This window comes from Fukomys damarensis, unplaced genomic scaffold, assembly GCF_012274545.1.
Source record: "Fukomys damarensis isolate Sample0158 unplaced genomic scaffold, DMR_v1.0_HiC HiC_scaffold_32, whole genome shotgun sequence".
NCBI lineage: Eukaryota > Metazoa > Chordata > Mammalia > Rodentia > Bathyergidae > Fukomys > Fukomys damarensis.
Window position 1 is genome coordinate 16032594 of NW_022900944.1, and position 23354 is coordinate 16055947.

Sequence of the window (23354 nt, forward strand, 5' to 3'; positions counted from 1 at the left end):
GTGCCGCTGGCAGAGAGACTGAGACAGCAGACACCTTCTGACTGAGTCCCTGCCTGCCTTTGCTGCTGTCCAGCCCTGTTGGAGGCTCAGCAGTTGAGGTCGGGGTGCAAGGATGGCTGGGGTGAATCAGGCAATTGCCTGTTACACCAGCTTTGGATTCGCCTGATCACAGCGCAGTGGAACATGGGTGTGAGGGGCCCTGGAGGAGCTCAGTCCAGTGTCGTTCTTGTACCACAGGGAAATAAGAGTCAAGAGAGGGCAAGAACTTCTCCAAGGCAGGACCAGATTTGCAAGAGAGGAGCAAGGTGGAGTGGCAAAGTGAGCATGGGTATCTTGGTGGCAGAAGACTTTAAGCAGAACTCACATAAACTTAAAAAACACAAGTTGCTAGTGAACACAGGCACAAACTTAAAAGCAGCTCCAGCCACCCACTTGCCCTCCCCTGAGGTCACTGCTGTTACTCATTTTTGGTGTCTGGTTCTAAAGTGTGCCCACACATAGGAAGGAGCTCTCCCTCCCCCATGGAGGCATACCCCGGGTCCCCTCTACTGTCCTCACTCTAGCCTCTGTTTGAAGCGCATGGCTTCAGGACTTTCTAAGCTAACTTGTCATTGCTGTTTCACATGCATGCAGAAAAGGCCACCAGCCACCAGAGTGGACCCTACCAGGAAATCAGCAACCACTGAGGAACAGCCTGGCCACTGCCCAGGGCCAGACCCCCACCCTCTTCCCCAGGACAGTGCCACTATGTGTTTGGCAAAAGCTCATCCCGCTCCAGGTTTCTCAGGTATTAATGCTTAGGAAAATGCTGTGCTGAGCCCAGGGCTCTGGACTTGAAGACATATCTGCCTTGCCTGGGGTGCCCAAGCCCAGGAGTCATGGTGGGGCAGCCTGAGGTTACCCCAGGGTCCTGGGGATCTTATTTCCTCCTGCTGCTGTGTCCCCTAATGTATGCATGCCTGCAACCCACCATGCCTGCAAAAGGTGGCTCATCTGTCAAGTCTGCAAGATGTACAACATTATAGGACAGCTGGGGAAACCGAGGAAAATGCTCCACACCTGCTAAATGCTGCACAGCTACATTGGCCACAGTAGCATTGGCTTTGCCCTCTTTCCTCTCTCATAGAGTCAGGTGGCAGGTCCTTGTACCCACAAAAAATAACCAAGTGGAGCCAGAACACACTAGTCTAAGGTTTTGGAGTGAGGATGGGATTTTAGAATTGGATATGTTTGGGTTCAAATCCTAACTCTGCCACTTGCTGACTGTGTGACCGTGGGTGAGTGTCTTAACCTCTCTGAGCAGAGGTTTCTCATTTGTGAAGAAGGATGGTTAAAAACTCCCCCACAGGGCTCTTAAGAGGCTCACACAGGTCCACTGTGTGCTGAATACCAGCCTAGCCCTTGCTGTCCACGTTCCTTGAAGTCACATGTGTGGAGTTGTTGGTCCACTTGCTGTGCACAGACCTGAAGGTGCAGGGGAAGGGGAAGGGGAAGAGGCAAGCAGGACAGAGGTCTGCGCTCCTTCCATGGCGGCTGGCCACATGAGCCAGTGGCTCTTGGGGGCTCACAGGGAATGGAACCTCCCTGGTGGGCTGTGCCGCACCCACCTCAGGCAGCTGCCCTGTTCCCAGATCTGGGGATCCAGGCTGGGTGGTTGAGGTGGGATGGTCAGGTGGAGCCTGGGCAGCTGACAGAGCCTCCCGGAGGGCGGAGGCCAGCTGAGGCCTGGAGTGTGCAGAGAGACGTCTGATTTAACCCTCATGCTCCTGAGACCCCCAGCCTTGAGGGGGACGCAGCTCCCTGTCGCTTTTGGCTAGACTAGGATTCCCCTCACAGTTCGGGCTGGGCTTGTTGGCTGTTTAGCATGAGTCTGTAGAAACGCTCTGATTTCTGTCCCTCAGGGAGAAACCAGAGCAGTCCCAATTGAGCATTCTCTGGGTGGCCGCAGATTGGGCCCCTCTGATCCCAGATTCATTTCTGGAACCAGCCTGCATCCTCTGAAATCACTGGAGGTCCCATCAAGGTCAGCACACACCTCCTCTTCTGCCTGGGCCTTGAGTTGCCCCAAGGGCCTCTCTGTTCAGCTTGGGGCCCCCCTCCGCACCAGCAGCCTCACTGCCTCCCACACAGACCTTCCTTCCCCTGCAGCCTCTGCTGACGGAGTCCTCTCTACTCCTTCCTGGAACCCTCCTGTCCTGACTTCTGCCAGTTGGTCCTGGTGTGACCCCTTGGGGCCACACAACAAGCTCAGTCCCTCTTCACCATGACAGCCCTTCAGATGCTTGAAGACAGCTCTCGGGGCCCCCTGAGCCTGCCCTCTTCCTGGGCTAACAGCATCTGTTCCTCAGCGTTCCTCCTAAGATGTGCTTTTCAGATGTGCCACCCCCCCCACCTTATCCACATCCCTGTGGGCCTGTAAACTTCTTGCAGTCAGTTTTCCAGTGCTGTCCAGCACACCTGAGGGCCACTGGTGCTCCAAAAGGGGACACCTGAATACATGGACACCCCCCACCTGCCCTCGAGTTTCTTAGGGGCCACCACGGACACCTATAGTTCTGTCAGTGCACCTGTATTTAAATTTTTCCCTACAATCTAGGGGATTAAACGAGGTCACAAAGCAAAGGGCTTGGGGTGAATTCATTTTAAGGGTGAATGGTGGGTGCCTGTCAGGGAGACAGAGGGAAGCAGGAGCAGGCTAGATCCCTGCCTCCAGAGTCCACTGCCCAGGGCAGCCTGACATATTCAGGTGCCCAGCTGAGTGGGGTCCTGGAGGAGGAGCAGGAGGCCCAAGGGAGCAGGGGTTGTTTTATTCGAGGGACTGGGGAACCGACTTGGGTGGCAGCCTCTCTGCCCCAACACAGAGGGGTCGCACCGTGATGGAACAGCTGCAAGGTGGGAGCTTCAGGAGCTAAGAAAGGGGCTGGGGCAGACGGATGGGCAAAGGAGGGGCTGGATTCAGGGCCAGCCCTTGGGACTGTAGCCACCACAGCTGCTGCCTCCATTCTGTGGAGGCTCCTCTCTTGTTATCCTCCTTGGGTGAGGAGTGTGGGAGCCATGGGGATGTGTTTCCCTTCCGGACTATTCGTCCTGCCCTCGTGGCCATCCTGGCTTGCAAGCCCCTTTCTGGGTGTGTTTCCCATGGTGTCCTCACCTTCAGGGTGCTCTTCCCTGGGTTGTGGAGGGGCAGGAGTGCGGGCTGCTATTTGTAGGGAGTGGCTCATGGGCAAAGCTTTGATTTGTGGGCGTCCTTGTCCACAAGGGCAGGAGCCCTCCCCGGGATGGAAAGAACAGGCTCTGCTGCGGGCTGTGAGTCTGTGAATGTTGGGGGTGCTGAGCGAGGGGCTGGGTTCTATCTGCTAAGGGGTGCTCACAATGATGGCACGAAGAGGGTTCTCCGTGACTGCTGGGTCCTCTTGGGAAGACACTGCAGCTGAAGACTCCAGCGTCTTTGGCCCCATTTTCTAGAGCATGCTTCACATGCCCCAGGGTATGGACCACCAAATGCCTCCATAAGGACAGGACATAGCCTGGCATGGTGGTGGACACCTGTAATCTCAGCTCTCTGGGAGGCTGAGGCGGGAGAATTACAAGTTCAAGCCAAGCCCGGGCAACTCGATGACTTAGCGAGACTTTTTCTAAATAAAAAATGAAAAGGTCTGTGCATATAGCTCAGTATGAGGCCATGGGTTCAACTCACAGTAATGGGAAAAAATAGAAAGGAACAGATAACATGCAGCCGGAATGTTTTCTGGTGGTGCCAAGCCACCCCACAGTCCCTTCTGAAGCTGGGCAATGTTTCCGGCAGTGGTATTCAGGTGTAGAGTGGAGACCTGGGCTCACTCTTTTGCTGTGGTCTTTGTCTTGCCCTCTTAGGGGATCCTGGGTCGGGGTGTCCAGGGCCTGATGGGGAGAAAAGGAAGGAGACCTGGCTGTAGGAGGTAGGCACTGCGGGCACATGTGGTCTTTGCCCCCTTGTACCACGCAGCCCTCCCGAGGGCCCGAGCAAGAAGTGGGCCCCTGGCAGCAGCGGGCCAGATGTGTCTTTTTTGGATGGTGGAGGGGGAGCATCTCTGTGTGGGTGTCCTCGCATGGTGTGTGTGTGGGCTGCTATGTTTTGATCGAAGGGAGCCAAACTGATTTTCCTGGCCCATCTCTCCACCATCCAAAGCAGAAAGTTAAATAAACACAGCCAAGTATTATCACAGGATGGGAGGAAAATGAACTCCGTCCCTTTGGGCGGCCCACATCTGGCAAGTGTTGGGCCTTTCAGGGCCGGGATGAGACAGATGTGGGTGTGGTAGGAAGGGCTCACGGTACCCCCCTGCGCAGGGATGTGCTTTTCTTTTCAAGGCTCAGTGCCATCCCTGGGGCCGGTGGGGCCGCAGGTGTCTTGCTTTCATCTGTGTCCCTTCCCAGGCCTTGCCTTTGGGCTGAGCTACCCAAGCCTCCCTGATGCCGGGCCTCCTTGGCCCAGCTTGAAGCTCAGCCAGGCAATGGGCCCCAGTCGTGAGGCTGAGGACCTGGCCCTGGGGCAGAGAGAGTTGGGCACATTCAGGGGATCGGAATGGCTTTTTTCTTCATACTTACATATTTATTTTATTGTCCATTAGGAAAATGTTGGGCCGGGGATTTAGCTCAGTGGTTCTGGTGACTGTCTTGCAAGTGCAAGGACCTGAGTTCGATTCCTCGTACAAAAAAAAAAAAAAAAAAAGTTGCTTTCTGTGTTGGTTGCTAGATCTTTTAGAAAATTCATTATTAGCACACCAAACCTGCGATTCTATGAGCTGCATGGCTCAGAGGGAAGCTAGAAGAAAAGGCTTTTAAGTAAAGAAGGGAGTTTATGGACAGAAGCATCCCTTGTCCTCTAGTGCAGGGTGTGTGCTTCTGGTGGGAGTGTAGGGAACACTGGCACGGCACATGGGGAGGTCCGGTCCTGCTCAGGAGTGTGTCCGGGTGGCCTGGCCCCCACCCTCCGTGGAGGCCGTGTGTCGTGCACATTCGCAGCCCGCCTTGGGAATGCACGCTGCTTGGGCCGGGAGCCTGCCACAGTGGGACCAGCCAGGTGGAGAAGCTCAGGGCTGGGAAGGCATCCTCGTGGTGTGCTAAGCACAGTGGGTGGGCGATGAGGCACACCTGTGCTGATGAACGCCCCACTCCCGGTCAAACTTATGAAAAGTACCTAGTCCTTAACCCATAAAGCATTATGACCACCCTCATTCCTGGGGCATCCATGGGGAGTTGTGCAACCCTCAGAAGTGGTGTTACAGTTTGTCCCTGTGCAAGGCATGGGGCTGTGCCTACGGGGAAGGCAATGAATGACCATATGCAGCAGAGTTGTTCTGCATGCTGTGCATTTTGTGTTGTGTATTTTTACCCCTTTCAGGGGATGGGAGAGAGGATTAATAAGAAAAGGAAGAAGAGAGGGAGAGAGAGGTGGAGGACGGTTTTGCGTGTGCAAAACGAGGTGAAATTACATGTCTGTGCACACACATGATCACACCTCTACCCCATGTGTGTACGTGCACACACATCAGTTTCCAATAAGACTCAGTTTTCTCCTTGCTGGTGTTTAAAATAAACCACATGTATAACAAGGCACTGACATTTATTTACAGTATGTTAGCACAGAGGATAAGTTGTTAAGGGGTTGTAAAAACATATTAGTTTCTACTTTATGGGGCTTTTCTTCAAACGAAAGTGGAAAAAAAAGAAAAAGCGAGTAGGTTTTTTAGGTTTTTTAGGTCATTTCTCATTCTTCCTTTCTTCCTGAACAGATCTGGGCACATACCTTACCTGGAGGGAGGGTCTGGCACCCCAGGCTGCTATGCCTGGGCCCCGCAACACTGGACCCAGCTTCAGGCTGTGAATACACAGTGGGCGGCTTCCAGCCAGCCCTTCGGTGGGCTGTGGCTGAGATCCCTGCATGCATGGCTGCACTGGGCTCTGCTGGACAGAGCTGGACAGCCAGTGGGAGAGTCCAGTGTTGCCACGGAAAGAGGATGTGGGAGCCAGACCCTGCTGTAAATTCACGTTGTAAGTACGCATTTTTGGTTAATGAGACTGTGCAGGGAGGGCTGTGTGAAATGAAATCTATATGTTACTGAGGAATTAAGCTCAGGGAGAGATGGGATTAGACAGGAGGACAGCCAGGGGGTCCTGGGACCCTCTGTGTTATGGCCCAGGCAGGCCATTTCCCAGAAAGGGAATTTCGGGAAATATACCAATCCTGAATGGATTTACCAGGGACACAGAAACAGTAATCTTCTTTGGTGTTGGCTGTCCTATGCCAGGCACTAAGCTGAGTTTTTTACCTGGGTCATTTCACTTTTGTTTTCACAATGAATGGCTATTTCATTGCCTTAGATGGATGTGGAAATCCAGACTCGGAGAGGTGGAGTCCTTGCCCAGGGTCACACAGCAAGCAGGAGGTGGAGCTTGTGGTCACCTTAGGCTGACACACCCAACACTGACCTCTGTGGAGCCATCTCCGGTGGGTTTCGGGGAGAGGAGTCCTTTCAGCCTCCCAAACAGTTTGCGCTTTTCTGAGATGATGGTGGGGGGTGGGCGTTGGGGAGCCCAGCTGGTCTGTGGCTGCTCTCTGCTGGGGGGAGTGGCAGGTGGGTGGGGTAGCGGACATGTCAGCTACATTCAGAACTATGTAGGTCTACTCCTATGGCTTATATAACGAGGCCTACTTAAATAAATTGATACTGGCTCCGGTTTCCTCATCTGTAAAATGGGCATCTGCCTTTGGGAGGATTGGGCATAAACATGATCATATACTTGAAGAGCACAGCTCAGCATGAGCCATGAAAGGAAGTAATTGCTGTCACTGGTGTCTCTTATGTGTACACTTGTGGCAAGAACTGGAAGGTGGAGAAAGGAGAGGTGGAGTTTCTCCCTAAAGGGAGGATGGTTGGAATCATGGCCACGATTTTCCAGGTCCTTGGGTGTTGATTTCTGAGTCACGTATGTTATAGAAACCATCTCATTTGATCCTCAGAGCTGCCTTTCAGGGTTGCTTTGTACAGAGAAGTTACCTAGTTTGCCCAGGCCACACAGCAAAACGTGGTGAATTAGAATTTGATCCTAAGGCATCTTGCTTCATCTATACTTCTGCAGATGAAGGCTGACTTGAATTTAAAGCTGGTATGGTCCAGGAGAGCTTCTTGTGGGAGGTGTTTGGGGCTCTGGACAGTGATCCTGACTAGGAGAGCAGATAACCTGAGCCAGTGGCCAGGCTAACCCTGAAGGGTTAGATAAGAGCCCCTGACATTATTCCTAAGACAGGATTTGTGTATTAGTGGAAAAGAAAGTCAGATATTCAAACTGTGGTTAAAGTAGAAAGTTATCCTAGCCTTCTGCTGGTTCCTTTGCCCAGGGTTTTCTCCAGGACAGAGCTCTGAGCTGTGAACCGTGGGTGGCAGGGGGTCCCTGCTGCTCAGGGTCCTATCTTTGAAAAGCTGTCCTCACTATCCTTTATTTCTTTTCTTTTTTCTTCCTTTTTTTTTTTTTTTTTTTTTTTTTTTTTTTTTTTTTTTTTTTTTTTTTGGTTCTCGGGAATCCAACTCAGGACCTTGCGCTTGTGAGGCAGGCACAGTGCAACTGAACTAAATCCCCAGCCCTCATGCATTCATTTTTCCAATTCTACTTTCAGCCCCCCAAGAGGAATAATAGTGGTTTACACTCTATGTGTGTGAAGGTTGAAGCCTAAGTCTCTTTTCTCATCTTTCTTGTAGTAACTAACTTAGAGCACTAGAGTGTTCAGTGCTTTCCAAAGGAGGAAAAGGCTAAGTACATAGTGACAGTATGTCCTAAAAACCCTTAAAATGGGCAAGCTCTTTGTTCTAGAAATCCTGCCTCTGGGAACTAATCCTAAGAAGTCATCGAACAGGCTAGTGGCCCCAGGTGACATGTTGTGGTGTGGATGCTTTGACAGTGGGAGACACTTCTTGGGCATCAAATCAAAGGGTCTGGTTCACTTAGTCCTAGAACTTCCAGTGGTGGGATTTAGGGGCACATTGGCAATGACAGTATCGTCCCACCATTTTGACAGGAAAGGATGGTTCAGTACACATTGCTGAGTTATAAAAGCAGGTTACAAGGCAGAATACGTTCTTCAGTTATCTGTCTTGTGATGGCCTTCTGGAAAGTTGTAACTATTTATACAACGAGAAAGTTGTGCCTTAATGTTAACTCACATATATTTTCTGGGTTTCTACATTGTATGTAGATTACTTATGTCAGAAACTTTTATAAAAGACAAAAGATGCTAAATCTTGGAAGCAGTAAGAAGAGGAGAACTCTGAGGGCACTCTGTCTCTGATGCCCCAGGGACATGGCTCTAGCCCCTCTGTCCCGGTTCCTTCCTTGGCACTATTCCCTCCTCCCACCGTGGGCTGATTGGGCACCTCTTTTCCCAGCCCCGAGTCCAACAGTGTTTTGTTTGGTAGGTGTTGGCCATGGAGGGAGTATTTATTTTAGAGACAGTGGCAGCTGCTACACACCAGAGCCCTTTTCCTCCTTGAGAGCCACCTGTTACACATTTACCAGCATACAACTCTCACACAGCTTCCCTCATCCCAAGGAACCAGAAGACTTCATGGATGAACGCCCTGGAACTGCTGGCACAGGGAGGGACTTACGGGATCTTATAAATTCAGATCATAGGGAGGGGATAGTGAGAGAGCGAGTTAGTCACATCTTGTGTTGACTGACCTTGCTCTCTGGAACCAGGGCTTCTGCTCATGGGAGGCAGAAGTAAAACTAAGAATTCCATGCCTCCCAAATGCAAGGTTCTGAGTTTGGTCCCTAGTACCAAAAATTCCAATCCTGGCTCCATGGCCTTTGGCTAGTTGCCTAATTAGTCTTAGTTTTACTTACCTGTGAAAGGGGTTCATAAATGTACTTGTCTCATGAGGTTGTTTAGTGCCGGGATTCTTAGCATCTACTATGCGCCAGAATCACTGGGAGGAATCACAGATTCCTAGGTCCACACCCAGCCATTTCTGGAATGGGTCTGAGATTCTACACCTGTCACAAGCTTAGGGTGACTCTGTCCTGTTGGCCTGGCTCCTGGGGATGCACCTCTTTGGGACCGGCACCAGAGCTTGGTGAGGGCTCATCTGCTTTCTCAGTGGTGGTGGGGTATTGTCCAGTGGATTGCAGGGCCTGGCAGCTGGGTGCCTAACGGCTGCTCATCTGGGCCCCCCGGGGAGCCACTTTGCTTCTTTGGGGATCTGCTTTACTTTCTGAGAAATGTAGTTACTGGCTTTCATGCAGCAGTGAGGAAACTTCTGTTAAAGTCTCAGGTGACAAACAGTTCTGGTGCAGGATGCAGCAAACCCATGCAACGGGCTGTTGGTTATCACTGACAGCTCTAAAATGTTTGCTGTTGCTAGTGTAGGGGAAGGGCCATTTTGGCCTGGTTGAGACCAGCCAGGTGCAGGCTGCAAGGTGCGTGCTCCCCTGGCCCCAGAAGCTGCCACCTTCACTGGGTCCAGCTTCCCTTCCAACAGCTGGGAGGGACTCAACAGAAGAAGGAAGATGTTTTAATTCAAGCAGGCACCTGGCTTTTGCCCTGTGTGTTTGCTTATTTCTAGTTCCTGATTGTGTTTTCCACTAGTGTTGACACGTCTGGTGGCTTTGTGACATGTTTTCTTTTTGCCTGTGTTCAGGATGGGCTGAGGCAGAACAAGGGTGAATAGTGGGAGTTCACAGCTCCCCTCCTTCCTTTCTTTTTCTTGTCTGGCCTGTCAGGTGGAGCTGGGTTTGGAAACAGCTGCACTGGCCTTGGGAGTTGGGGCTGGCTTCCATACAAGTGTGATGGCTCCCTGGGGCTCCCCCCCCACTGACCCAGAACTACCCCACAGCAGGGGCTGGAGGGTAGAGTGGAAACACTTTGGTTCTCTGAAGGTGGGGTCTTCCTGCTGGCGTTGGTCACACACCAGTATGTGTGCAGGAGTGTGTGCACAGAGGTGTGGTATGTGGGGTCCTTCCCAGGTGCTTTAAGGGATGGTAACAGAAATTTGATGGATCAAGACAGAAGCACAGTAGATCTCAACCCATTTTGTTGGGGTTTTTGAAGCTGTATCTCTGTCCAATGAAGAAAAGTATCTGGATTGATTAGCAATGCCTGCAGTGGATGCAGGACAGGGTGGTAAGGTGGGTGGGTAAGACTGCCACTGTGTTCCTTCCCTGATGGAGTGAACAAGAAGCCCTTTTTTGTAGTATTTAGAGAAAACTCAATGTGTTTTGCATTCATTGTCTTATTTTACATACCACGACTATCATCTTTTGTTGTTGTTGGGGAGGAGCAGAAGAGAGTGAAGTTTTGCAGAGGTGCCCTCAGTGAACTTTGCTGGCACTATAGCGTCTGCTCCACCTGTAGACATCTCCTAGCCCTGTTCTGTGGTGTGTGTTTGGAAGCCGTAGGGTGAGGGTGGGGGACAGGGTGACGATGGGAATGTGAGGGAGATGAACTGGTGCAGAAGCTGAGCCTCTAGAAGGTGACCTCCTGGTGGTTCTGTCCCCGCACTGTGGTGGGGACTGGAAGGTCACCATGCCCAGGGGTCCCTGGCTCCAGTCTGGTCTTCTTGTGGATGGGGTGGCAGGAATCTCAGTGGGAAGCCTGATCTCAGTGTTCGGAACTCAGCCCTCCCATCTTTCCAGGCACAGTGCAACCTCTGCAGCCAGCAGGACTCGGGGGGCAGGAGGGGAAGCTTGAATTATCTCAGCAATGTGAGCTACCATAGCTTGTACAGTTACCTTAGGCCAACTGCTTTAGGGAGTCTCCCCATTTTATAGAGGAGACTGAAGATCAGAGCAGATCAAATACAGTTGTCCTTTGGTGTTTGTGGGGAGACTGGTTCCAGGACCTCCACAGATACAAAAATCTCTGAATGTTCAAGTCCCTTACAGGAAGCTGTAGGATTTGCATACAATTTACACAATCCTTTAGTAGATTTAAAATCATCTCTAGATGACTTATGGTACCTAACACAATGTAAATAAATTTGTAAATAGTTTTTATACTGTATTGTCCAGGGAATAATGACAAGAAAAATGTCTTTGCATGTTCAGTACAGGTGCATTTCCCCCACAAACATTTCCCATGCAGGGCTTTCTGAGTCCATGGATGTGAATATGAAGGACCGACTGAATCTTGCTTGAGGTCTAGTGGACTGTGTCGCACAGCTAGGGTGAAAACCTGGGCATCACAATTCCAGATCCTGCTCCTTGAACTCCTGCTGCAGCTTCTTTCCATACAGTCTTCCCTAGATCATCAGTATAGCCAGAGGAGCTCTGTTGGGCGGTTTTGGAAGGGTCACTTCTCCTGTAAGAATGGATCAACCTCTTGTTTGAAATTCATGGACTATTACCAGGTGTCTTCCCACTCTCCCTGTTTTATATATAGTAAAGGAAAGCGAGAAAAGGAAGTCAGTGGCCAAGCAAGGTTTAGGTTCTCAGCTTCTGGGCCTGGGAGTGGCCAGGGAGACAATGTATGAGAAATTTCCAGAAGCATCAGGAGCGTGTATTATATAGGTTGGTCCTGAAGTCAGCAATTAAGAAAAATGTCAGATGTTGTGGAAATTGCCCTCAAGGACCTGTTAGGAATGTACTGACCTGGAGACCCACTTACGCTCCTTGATGGGTCTGTGGAACAGTCTTCTCCAGCTCTGCAGTAGCTGCTTGGGAAAACATTTTATTTTTCGAAAGCATGAAGTTAGAGAGAGGCTGGGTGGCTCATATCTATAAAGTAGTTTTCTTTAAACATCAGCCCCCCTAAAAGTGAGGCGCTTAGTGTTGGGGACCGGGGACCTTCAGAGCACCCTCATCCTTGGTGTAGGAGAGGAACTGCAGCCATTTTTCCTGGTAATTTGAATGGAGAGTCTGTGGTCAGGGTGAATCCTGAGCATTAAGGACAGGGGCTGTCATGTGACCCTGTCATGATCTCTTGGCTTCTCTGAGTGTTTCAGCTCTAGCTGAAGACCACCATCCCCTGCTCTTCCCATGGCCTACATGTCCCCACTTTTGAGGAGTCTTAACAGGGTGGGTCAGGGAACTGGGTTTGTTTGCACTTGACCATGGTTATTTTGCCCAGAAGCATGACGGCAGAGGTGATTGAGGGCTGCGCTATGTTTTCAGCACCTTTGTGCAAATTGGAAAAAAATGCTTGGTTATGTTTTTGTGCAAAGGAAAGCAGCCTTCCTTTGGGCATTCATATCCAGCGTGGGCCTTTGGGTCCTTGGAGCCAGATGAGCAGCAGGCCTGCTATTATTGGGACTGGGAACCTGGAAGGCTTCTGGACCTCTGTCCCCTCTGGAAGGGCCCTCTGACTTTTACACCAGCACTTTTCTCTTTGTCTCTCATTCGCCTCCTGACACTGTCTACCTTAGGAACTGTCCTCTCTGCTTTCTCCCTCTGTCAACCCAGGAGGGACCCCAACCCTCTCCAGATTCAGCAGCTGTATTGGGGACTCTCTTTGCTCAGCCCTCATCTTTTCTATTGCCCTCTCCAGGTCCATCTCTTCTGCCTCTGGAGGTGTTGGGGCCCCCCGACCCTCCTGTGAGGGCCCTGCTCTCCAGGCTGTGGGCAAGAACACTGTTTCCTCATGTGCTCAGCAGTGGTGGAGAGGGGACACACAATTTGTTCAGTGCCACCAGATGCCTGCAGCCCACACCTGGGCATACAAAACCTGAGGTCTGTCTGAGACCTCCGGGGTGTGGCAAGGCCTATCCCACCTTCAGAGGAAGAGAGCTCCAGTCACTTATGCACTTGGTGTCGAGTTGGGGAGATAGGGTTTGGTGGGCTCATACACTCCCACGTCTCCAGTAGCCATCCAAACTTGTGATCCCAGATCTGAGAGAGAAGGAGAAGTTCTACTCTATCTGAAGCTCTGACAGAGCCCCAGGGTCTTTCTTAACACTCTTAAGCATGTTTTTTGTTTGTTTTTAAACATAGAGTCTTACTATGTTGGTCAGACCAATGTTGAACTCATGATCCTCCTACCTCGGCTCCCAGGTAGCTGGGATAACAGGTCTATGCCATGATGCCCACCTTGAAGGGTTTTCTTTGGCAGCCTTGTCCCGGGGCTGTAGCTGAGTGATGCATTTGATGACAGCGGGAAGAATTTAAGATCAGGCTTTTCCTTAGGCCCGGCCCTTCACTGTCCATGCCTGGAGGGCCCTGTTAGGTGTAGTCTGAGTGGGAGCCCCTGACTGGACACTTTGCCATTGTGGTGACCCTCAGCCAGGGCCAGTGTCACACACTGATGGCAGCTCCCATGGTGTGGATGGAACCACTCCCCGCTCCACCCTGTAACTGGGTTGCCTGGCCAGAGTTTCTGTTTAGCACCTGCCCAACCCCAGACGTGAGGGGCTCATGCTTAAGGCTAGGCGGGTGTGGGTGCTGCTGCGAGTGGGATTGTAGCACAGAGCCAGTGTGACTGCAGGGCAAGGGGATGGGCAGCTGTGGTGTGGAGGGGACTGTGTGTGTCCATGACCGCCTTTTTTCCCCGTCTGGTTCAGAGCACAATTCAGCTCTCAGCAGGCTCCCAGGGCTGTCACCTGGGGCCCTGTTTGCCTACTCATTCAGGTTTTGTTGTGTGCCTACTAATGTATCTGAACTGAGCTGGGCCCTGGGACCTGGCAGCGAGGGAGGCAGGCAGACCGAACCCTGGTGAGGGAGGCAGATGGCCGCCAGGAGCACCTGTAGGTGGGTGGAACATGGGGCAGGTGTTGAGGCTGTGGATGGGCTGGGCAGGGAGTCAAGACATGAGCTCAGCTACGGAGTTGTGAACAGGAGGCGGTGGATGTGGTGAGGACGGGCAGGTGCAGCCCCACCGAGCCTTGTGACCGTGGGCAAGACCAGAGCCATTGTGCGTCTCACAAGTTTTTGTGCACACACGAGCCTGCACACAATGAACAGAGCATACCTGAAATCCATCGGCCCCAACAGGGAGCTTAGAGGCCAGAAGCTGAAGTAATGTGAGTCTTTTTGAGACAAAGAACCTGAAGCATCCCTGGCCACCCCAAGGTGACCGAAAGGAGAAGGGATGGGATGGAAGAGACTGGAGTAGAAAGAGACAGTGTAACATCTCACTTTTGCAAATGTCACAAAAAACAAAGGACCATGGGAGCCCTGGGGTCCCTCCTTGTGCCCCAGTAGGGCTTGTGTTTGTGATAGGCTTGGGAGCTGGAGCTTCAGTAAGTGTCACGGTGAGTCTTGTGCCCCTCTCCATGCATTGACACTTGTCCTGGGAACACTCATCTACACACTCGTGCTTTCTATGTGCACACACTTGCTTTGTGCACCCTCATTTCCCTGTACACTCTGTGGTATGGACACACTCACCCTGGGCACAGCCTTGTTCACACGCTGGCCTTCTGGAATCACACAGTTATATCCTCTCCCTTGGGCACCCATGCTGTGCTTGCACACTGGCCCCAGACACACCTTCTCCTTACAAATGCCCGCCACTTCTAGGAGTGGGTAGTTCTTTTCTCTGAGACTGGGCAGGGTGAAGAATACACCAAGTCTCATAAGTTTCTGTGAAGTACCTCACCCCTTGGCTGGTGGCCCTTCCTTTCCCTGTGCCTGCTGCCCTTGCTGATTATGTCAGCACTGAAGACCCATCCTGGACAACAAAGTCCCACTGGGGCAGGAAAACCTCTCCACTCTCACAGTGTCAGGTGGCACAGTGCCTTGGGCTGGGCTGGGGGTTTATATGTCTCTTCTCATCAATACCGTGTAAAGGCTGGTGTGTTTATAGTTTTAAAAAGCAGAATGTGGTCAGGACTGGCACTTGAGTGGGGGGATGCCAGGCCCTTGGCGGTGGGCATGCAGGCCTTCTCTATGTAGGCACTCGATCGGGGCCGTGGTGTGGGCTGCAGTCCCTTGGGGTGGGGAGCTTAGGAGGGCAGCAGAGAGGTCATTCTGACTCCCCAATCCAGATGGCTTTGGGCCACTGCCCTCCTTGTCCTTTCTCTACACCCTGTCTGGAGTCCCTGGTCCCCAGAACAGAGCCTTGACTCTCAGAGAGGGCTCCAGAGTGGTGGATGTGTTCACGTTGTCTAGTCCACTGTGGCCAAGACCTGATCTCTGCTAGGGATGCGCTTCACATCCTGGGGACACCTACAAGTCTGTGACTCAGGAGTTCAGATTTCTTCACTCACAGCTTCAGATGGGTCCAGGCTCGGGGTGCACAGAGGGGAAAGGGAGAGCTGGGTTGTGCCGTGATGCCATGATGCCTGTGACTGTCAAGGTGGAGGCCTTGGTGAGAGCAGCAACAGAATGGTGACTTTGCAGACTGTTGGCAGTCCCTTCACAGAGTGCTGTGTGTGTGTGTGTGTGTGTGTGTGTGTGTGTGTGTGTGTGTGTGTAAGATGAGACATGAAAGATGCTGGCCTCTATCTGTGGCAGGGAGCGTTCCTTTTGAGCATGGTTTGCCTCTGATGGCTTTAACCATTAGCTACCCATGTCTTGGGGGGGCTTCTGGTTGGAATCACCTTAGTAAAAATAGTGTCAGTTTTGTCTGGCATGAGGTCTTGATTCGTGTTTACAAAGCTGCATAGTTGAAAATCCACCCCAACTGAATAAAACAATAGCTTCAGTCCCTGCCCAAGTCGTCTCTTCATTTCATTGTCTTTTTTTTTTTTTTTTTGCTACTGGTAATCAAACTTGGGACCTTGCACTTGTGAGGCAGGCAGTGGAACCACTGAGCTAAATCCCCAGCCCTTCATTTCACTGTCTTGATTGCAAGTTTCTATACTTGGGATGAAAATTTGGAAGAGAGAAGAATGCAGACTTGGTCCTCATTGTCATTGGTGTGGATGCTTCTCTCTCTCTCCCTCTCTCTCTCTCTCTCTCTTTGTCTCATATCGGGGAATGAACTCAGGACCTTGTGCTTGCGAGGCAGGCAGCAGAACCACTGAGCTGAATCTCCATCTGGATGTTCTCTCTTGCAAGTGCCACCATGTCTGACAGTTCAAAAGACAGATTCTTCGAGGCCCTGGTGGAGAGGAAGACCAGGGCAAAAATCAAGGGGGACAGATTTCAGGACTGCTTGAGTCATGGTACCAAATCTACCTGAGTACTTGGGCCAGCACCCAGCAGATGATACCCTGACATTAACTGGGCAGGTACCCTATGCAGGTACAGTGTCAGTGCTGAATCGATGCCCCCCACTTAGTCCTGCCAGGACCGTATGGTCTAGGTACCACGTCACATCCATTTTTGAGATGGGAAAAACAGAAGCTCAGAGTTTAATTTGTCCAGCTTGGGTTCTGCCCATGGCTTGTTTGCTCCTCTCACTGGTTGGCTACCCAGTGGGTTGGGGTTGACTCTTTCCAGTCTTGAGCTGCCAGGACATCCTTGGTGCTCTTGTTTATAGTAGTTTCAGAAGCAACTGTCGAGACCAAGAATCCAGGGCTGGAGCCCATACTCTGCATGGGCTCTTACCATGTCCCTTTCCCTCTTTGAGAATGTGCTGAAGATTAAGCCAAGGAATGGCTGGAGAGCACTGAGCACAGCGCCCATTCACGGAGCACCTAGGTGGTGCCAGCAGGTAGTGTCACCAGTGCAGAGAACTGGGCAGCTCGTGGTCACTCCAGCCTGCACATGTGTAGAGCTGCAAGAGCCTGTTAAATCTGAAAAATACCATGTGTGCACATTTTTGGCTTAAACAAAGTTCCATTTACAAAGTCCATAACCCAGCTTTAATATTATTACATGCCCAGACTGGGACTAATTCCAGGACAAGAGAGCTATTATGCTGTGTAGTGTTTCTCCTGTGGTCTACTAGTGCATGGCCTCCACCAGCCTGGTCTCTTGTGCTGGGGCCTGGGGTGAAGTGGGAGAGGTGCGTTGTGTGCCATTGTCACCAGCCTGTGAGATATAGGGCTCAAACCCATGGGCCACGGAGCAGCTGACCTCATCCTGTCCTGAGGTCTGTCTGCAGGTCCTGTCTCAGCATGGGAACTAATGCCCAGCACTTCCCCAGCTACTGCAAACTTCTTCATTCCTTGGAGTAATAGAGAAGTCCTTGGGATCTCAAGGGTGGTCTGTGTGGCACTAGGAAGGGGAAGGTGTCTGCAGGGTCCCGGAGTATTTTGAGTCTTCGTTTTACTCTTGTGAGAGGGAAAAAGCTTTATATTGAGTAGAAGCTGACTGTAGATACTAATCGACTACATAGCACTGGGTGGAGACAGACTCTGATGTTTTATGTGATTTGAGACAGTACTGTGATTCATTAGTGATGTCTGCCAGGGGCTCACGGATAAGGAAACAGTAACTGACACAGTACTTGTTCGCCATTCATGTCTTTTTTTTTTGGCCCCAGGGAATTGAACTCAGGACCTTGTGATTGTGAGGCAGGCCGCAGCTCCACTGAGCTAAATCCCTGACCCTGCCATTCATGTCTTATTCCGATCATTTTAAGTCTCTGTGAAACCACAAAGTCCTCTTTGGTAGGCTTTACCACCCCTTCCTTGGGGGTGGATATTATATTATTTTACATAAGGACCCCTACCTATGTGCTGTCATTCCTGCCCCGTGCCCCACCCCCTTGAACTCCTTCCTATGTGTGCAGACTCCAGACTCAGGCTGATCTCTCTTCTCTCTTTCAGTTGAAGAGGGGGAGGCCTCGGACTTCTCGCTGGCCTGGGATTCCTCCGTGACAGCAGCAGGTAAATGCCCAGGGGCACTTGGGGGAGTTGCTGGGGTCTTGGAGGGCCTGGCCCAGAAAGTCAGAAAGCCACCCAGCTAGTTATGGAAATGATTCTTCGTGTCACATTCCTGTCTCTGGTCCAGACTACCCCATGCAACATGGTTTTATATCAGTTCCATATGGCCAATAAAATCTATTGCACACAGAGGGTAATGTGCCCTTCTTCTCCCAGGGGTTACATTTTCTTCTTGTGGGCACAGTTCCACTGGGTGGCGATTTCTCCCACTGCACAGGGCCTGGAGCCCTGCGCTGTGGGTGCCACTGTACACGCATTCCAGTCTAACTGCATAAAAGCCAGTTTAACAGGACACTGGCACTCCAGTCTAAATCAGAATCTCTGGATTTCTGTTTCTGGAAAGAGCTGCTTTGTCCTCTCAGGACTGGCAGATCTGTGCTCACGCCTCCGAGCGGGGAGCTCAGACCATCGTGGGATGTGTGGTGATGTGACAGTGGGGCACTTGGTTTTCCCCATCAACTCTTTTCCCGGCAGCTCAGTTTCCTGGCTGTAAGAAGGAGGTGAATGATGGAGGATTTTATAGCTGTAAAGTTTTGCAGCCATGGAGCTTGAGATTGCAACTGGCTTTTGGGGTCCTGGGCGCTGTGGGGTGAGAGGGTGTGGCATCTGACACACGTGTCTCTCATCACCCTGAGGCCCCCTGGGCACCCTCTCAGGAGGTTGCCATGCTGTCTTTTCTTGTCCCCCTATCCTGTACCAGGCCTATCCTGGTCTGGTCCATAGGATCTTTTTTTGGTACCAGGGATTGAACTTGGGACCTTGTGCTTCCAAGGCAGGCGGTGGCACCACTGAGCTAAATCCTCAGCTGGTTTGTAGAATCTTAAGGTCTGATAAGGCCCACCAGTCAGTCAGTAGTCCAATCTTTTCCCTGTTCAATTGTGGAAACTGAGACAATAAGAGGAATTTGTTTTGGGTTCTTATTTCCAAAAACATGGTTTCAAGCATTAGGTATATGTGAACATTTAAGATATATGGTTATACATCTAACTTGTGGTTTTATGGACATTTATGGCTTATGATAATGCCAAATTCATTTAAGTGAAAAAAATTGAGCTGACAAAATTTTAATAAGTATGCAATACTAGATTCAACAAACATCATGAAAAATTTTCACAAATAACTGAAATTTGGGAGATGGTCATTTAGATGAGACAGAGAATGAAGAATGAGTCCTTGAAACTAGGTCCCTGGTCACCTGGTCCAGTGCTCTTTCCATTAGGATCTGAATGCCACCTGGAGAGTCCTCAGGCTCCATCTGGATCCAGGTATGGGCACTGTTAGTCTGCATGAGCCCTGGCCCTTGGTGACAGGGGCTCCCTCCACAAGGACGGGCCTTGTCTGAAGCCAGAATGGTGGTGGTAGCGTTCTCAAATCCCAGAATGGAGAGGTCAGAGTTAGCACAGGCCTTAGAGTCAGCACTGGACAGGTGAGGAGGCTGTCAAAAGGGCTGTGTAGGCCCCTGTCCTCCCTCCCTTCATGGTTGCAGAAAAACTGATATTATAAGGCTTAAGTTTCAGAGATTCAGACCCCTGGCAGTTGCAGGGGTGCACATGCTCCGGCTTGGGCTAAATTCTGGAGAGCAACCTGCTGTGCCTTAAGCCCTGATCTAGGAAGGCTCTTAGGCCGGTGTCCAGATAAGCCCTTCCCTGCTGGCTACTGTCCTGGTGGTGCTGGAGGCAGTGCAGGCAGTGGGTAGACAGCAGCAGTGGGTCATAGTGTTGTGGCAGAGGCTGGGATGGATGCACCTTGGCCACTTCCAGAGGTGGTGAGGCATCTTTGGTCTGCAGGAGACTGGGATGGAGTCAGTGGTCCTGCCTATATGCAGGTCTGTGATTCCACAGTGAATGACCAGCCTCAGAGCCTCCTTGAAGGGCCTGGGAGTGGAAAGTGTTGTGGGATTTGCTGGTTTCCAGCCATGCACTGAGCATGCCCAAAGCACATGTGCAGGAGGATGTGTGCTCCTGTGAGCGCCCTCCTCCTCCTGAGGACGCAGGGCTATGGCTCTCTGAGGTCCAGAGAGCTTTGGATTGTCTGCTCAGTGGCAGGGAAAGGGGACAAATGTCCCGGGCAGTGGATAACCCAGAACTTGCCTATGATCACTTTGTTGTCTTTGGCCTGTTTCGGATGATTCTTTACGGTGCATGCATGTGAAAAGTTTTCCTTCCTGTTCTATTGAATGGAGGCTGTAAAAGTCAGCTTGTCCTGAGCATGGGCCTGGGAGATGGCTCAGCTCCTGGGTGGCAGGATGGCATCAGTGTGGCAGGCAGCCATAGGCATGGGTCATGACAAAGTCAGGGAGCACTTACCTAGCATGTGCCAAGCGGGAAGTTAGTGCATCATGTGCAGGTCCCTCTGGACTTCACCCCGTGAGGTGGGTGCTCTTTCCAGCTGCAGCTCTGTAATCTCTGAGGGCTGGTTTGGGAGGTGGTTTGGGTGGAGGACAGGGCCAGAGGCCTGGTTGAAGCTGCTTTTGTCTACTACTTTTCATTAAACAGGAAATGTCACTTGGTCACATCAGAGAATGGGGGCAGGTGGCAGGGAAGATGGCGAGGAAGCAGAACCTCCCCGGCCATCCTTGGCACAGCTACAGAGAGTTGCCATTCTTGTTTGGCAGATGAGGGAAGGAGGCTGGGAGTGGTACAGTGGCATATCCACAGTCCCCAGCCAACGACTCAAACCCAAGTCCTCTTGCAGCCTGAGCCAGTGGCTTAACATCTTCCCAGCTGGCATCGGGAGGTCAAGAGCTGGGGGTCTGGCATCACGGAGGCTCTGGGAGGTCCCTGCTGGAGCATTGTGCTCATCAGGAGCCAAGGTGGCCATGGCTGCATGCTTTGGACAAGAGGCAAAGAGCTGGAAGGCATGCAGCAGCCCCTTCTCTGCAGGGGTGGTGCTGATTTGGGGTGCAGGCTCAGGTACTGCCTTCCCCTTGCCCTCTTGGCCCAGCCTGTGCAAATGCGATGAGAGCTCCCGCAGAACAAGCCGCATTGCTCCAGTGCCCACCCTGGCCTCCCCTGGTGTCTCCCACCAGCAGGGACCCCTGCCTCCAGCATAGCCAGCCTGTCCTACCTGTGCCGCCAAGCTGGGCTCTGACAGTGATTTAGAGCCTGGCCTGGCTTGGCAGGGAAGGAGCAAAGCGATCAGCAGCTCTTGGCAGTATTTCTGGCCTAGAGAGGGGGCCGTGGGGAGGTGGGGCTGCTGACCAACATGGGGCTGCTGATGGCAGAGCCCAGGGGAAGAATTCAAGATGCGGGGCTCAGAGTTGTGGGATTTGAAACTTTTCCTGATTTTTCTCACCCATAGAATTCAGGGATGTATGGTGATGGTGCTGTGGTCTTAACAGACAATGGAAGCTGAAGTCCTTAACCTGACTGGAGCCATAGCTGCCTTTGTGTATTCTGGAGAAGTGAGTGGGTTCTCTTCCCATGCAGGGGCAGCACTGTGGATGTGGCCTCAGGGGGTTCATGACTCACCTGCAACCTCATCTGCACCCTCTTTGCCAGGCCCTGGGTCCAAATGAAACTCCTTTGGAAGTGGGAAAACTCCACCTGAGTTCTGAGCCTAGACCCCCGCCCCTGGGCAGGCCGGTGGCACAAGTGGATTGGTAGGGTTGGGGGGGACTGTGGGAGACAGTGACATAGACCCTGGTAAGGGGCAGCTCTTTCTCAGCTACTGCAGGTGCCACAGGGATGACTCTGAGCTTTGAATACCAAAAAGCTATTCTCACATGAAACGAGTTTTTAAAAACTCTGTGTGTGTGTGTGTGTGTGTGTGTGTGTGTGTGTGTGTTTAAATGCTCATCTACTAACTGACTGAAGCAGGCCCTGCCTCTTAATCTTAATGCCTCTTCCATATCCAACAGCCTGAGATTACATGGAACTATTAAACTCACTTTCTAAAAGAGAACAAGGGCAAGAGGCGGCCAGTTATTCTCTCCTTTAGGACCATGCTGCCTAGAGTGCTGGTAGGATTTGAACTCAATCTGTTTCTTGAGAACTTATTGATTCATAATAAAGCCCAAGCAATATTAAGTGTCTCACTGTACAACAGCAGGACACATATCCATAGCCTGCCACACCTCTGCCACAGAACCCTAGCTGAAGTGACACATTCACTTTTAAAAGCATGTACTAGGCTGGGGACTTAGCTCAGTGGTTAACGGTTTTGCCTCATATGCCTGAAGTCCTGGGTTCAATCCCCAGCGCCACAAACAAAACAAAACAAAACAAAACACACACACACACACACACACACACACACACACACATGTTCTGCGATTGGAATGGTAGCACTTGCCTATAATCTTAGTTACTGCACTTGAGAGGCTGAGGCAAGAGGATCTCATAAATTTAAGGCAAGCTTGGGAAATTTATTTGAGAACCTGTTTTCAAAATAAAGCATTTTGAGACATAAAGGACTACTCTAGCTTCTTGCTTTCTTTATTTGTGCTCAGAAGTTCACATTAGGATAATCATACATCTGCTACGGAACACTGAAAAATTTCTTCCTTGAACCTCCATAAGTAACCTGTAAGTTCCATGTTAGATTTATTTTCCTTCAGAACCCAAGAAGAGAACAGAGTCCAAGGTTAGGATTTTATGTGCTCTAGACATGAAACACCTCTAGCCACCAACCCAGGCATCAGGCTAGGAGGAGGACTGTCGCTCTGCCCGACCGATGCGAGAACACCACCTCTCACAAAGCATGTCTTTGTCCATTGCCTGGGGGTGGCAACTTGTATTTTAAAAGCAGCCTCCTTGAGATATAATTCATGTGTCATACAGTTGATGCCATTAAATTGTACAATTTAGTAGTTCTTAGTATGTTCAGGGATATGTGTGGCCATTGCTGCAGACAAATGAGAACATTTTTATAACCCCTCCAAAAAAACCCCGTACCCTTTAGCTACCTTCCCTTACTCCCCTAACCCTCCAGTCCTAGATAGTCATTAATCTACTTTCTGTCCCCAGAGACTTGACTATTCTGGGCATTGCCTATAAATATATATGATATGTAGCATTTATTGAATAGCTTCTTTCACTTAGCATAATGTTTTCAAAAGTTGCATTTGGTAAGATGTGTCTGTCTTTCATTCCTTTTTATGGCTGAGTAGTATTCCACAATACCATTATAATGCATTTTGTCCATCCATTGATCTGCTGATGGACATTTGGGATGTTTGCATCTTTTGGTTACTGTGAATAGTGCTTCTGTGAAGATCCACCTACAGGTTTTCAGTTATGTTGGACCTATATCTAGGGGTGGAACTGCCTGGTCATATGATAATTCTGTGTTTAACTTTTTGAAGAATCACCAGACTATTTTCCATAGCAGCTGCAATATTTTACACTCCCACCAGCAATGGATGAGGACTCTAATTTTTCCAGCCTTCTTGGTAGGTGTGTAGGTACCTCATTTTGGACAACTTAATATTTTAAAAAATCACTGTTATGGCCAAAGAGACCTCCCTGCTATCTGCATTGGGCCCTACTGCTGACTTGGAGGAGGTTGCTAAGTGTGACTTCCAAGGGGCCATTGCTGAGGCTCAAGGCTCCAGGCATCCTGTGCCCTTGATGTGCCATCTCCTGCCCATCACAGCTTGTAGTGGAAGCC

At 50.9% G+C, this 23354-nt stretch overlaps 1 protein-coding gene across 1 annotated transcript in view; it reads left to right on the top strand.

The window, feature by feature from the left end:
• Nucleotides 1-23354, top strand: part of Znf423 (zinc finger protein 423) — a 295884-nt gene that overhangs the window by 20527 nt on the left and 252003 nt on the right. Inside the window, exon 2 of the mRNA XM_010629036.3 lies at nucleotides 17628-17687. The gene's annotated coding sequence lies outside the window, so the exon portion shown is untranslated. The remainder of the gene's footprint in view (nucleotides 1-17627; nucleotides 17688-23354) is intronic.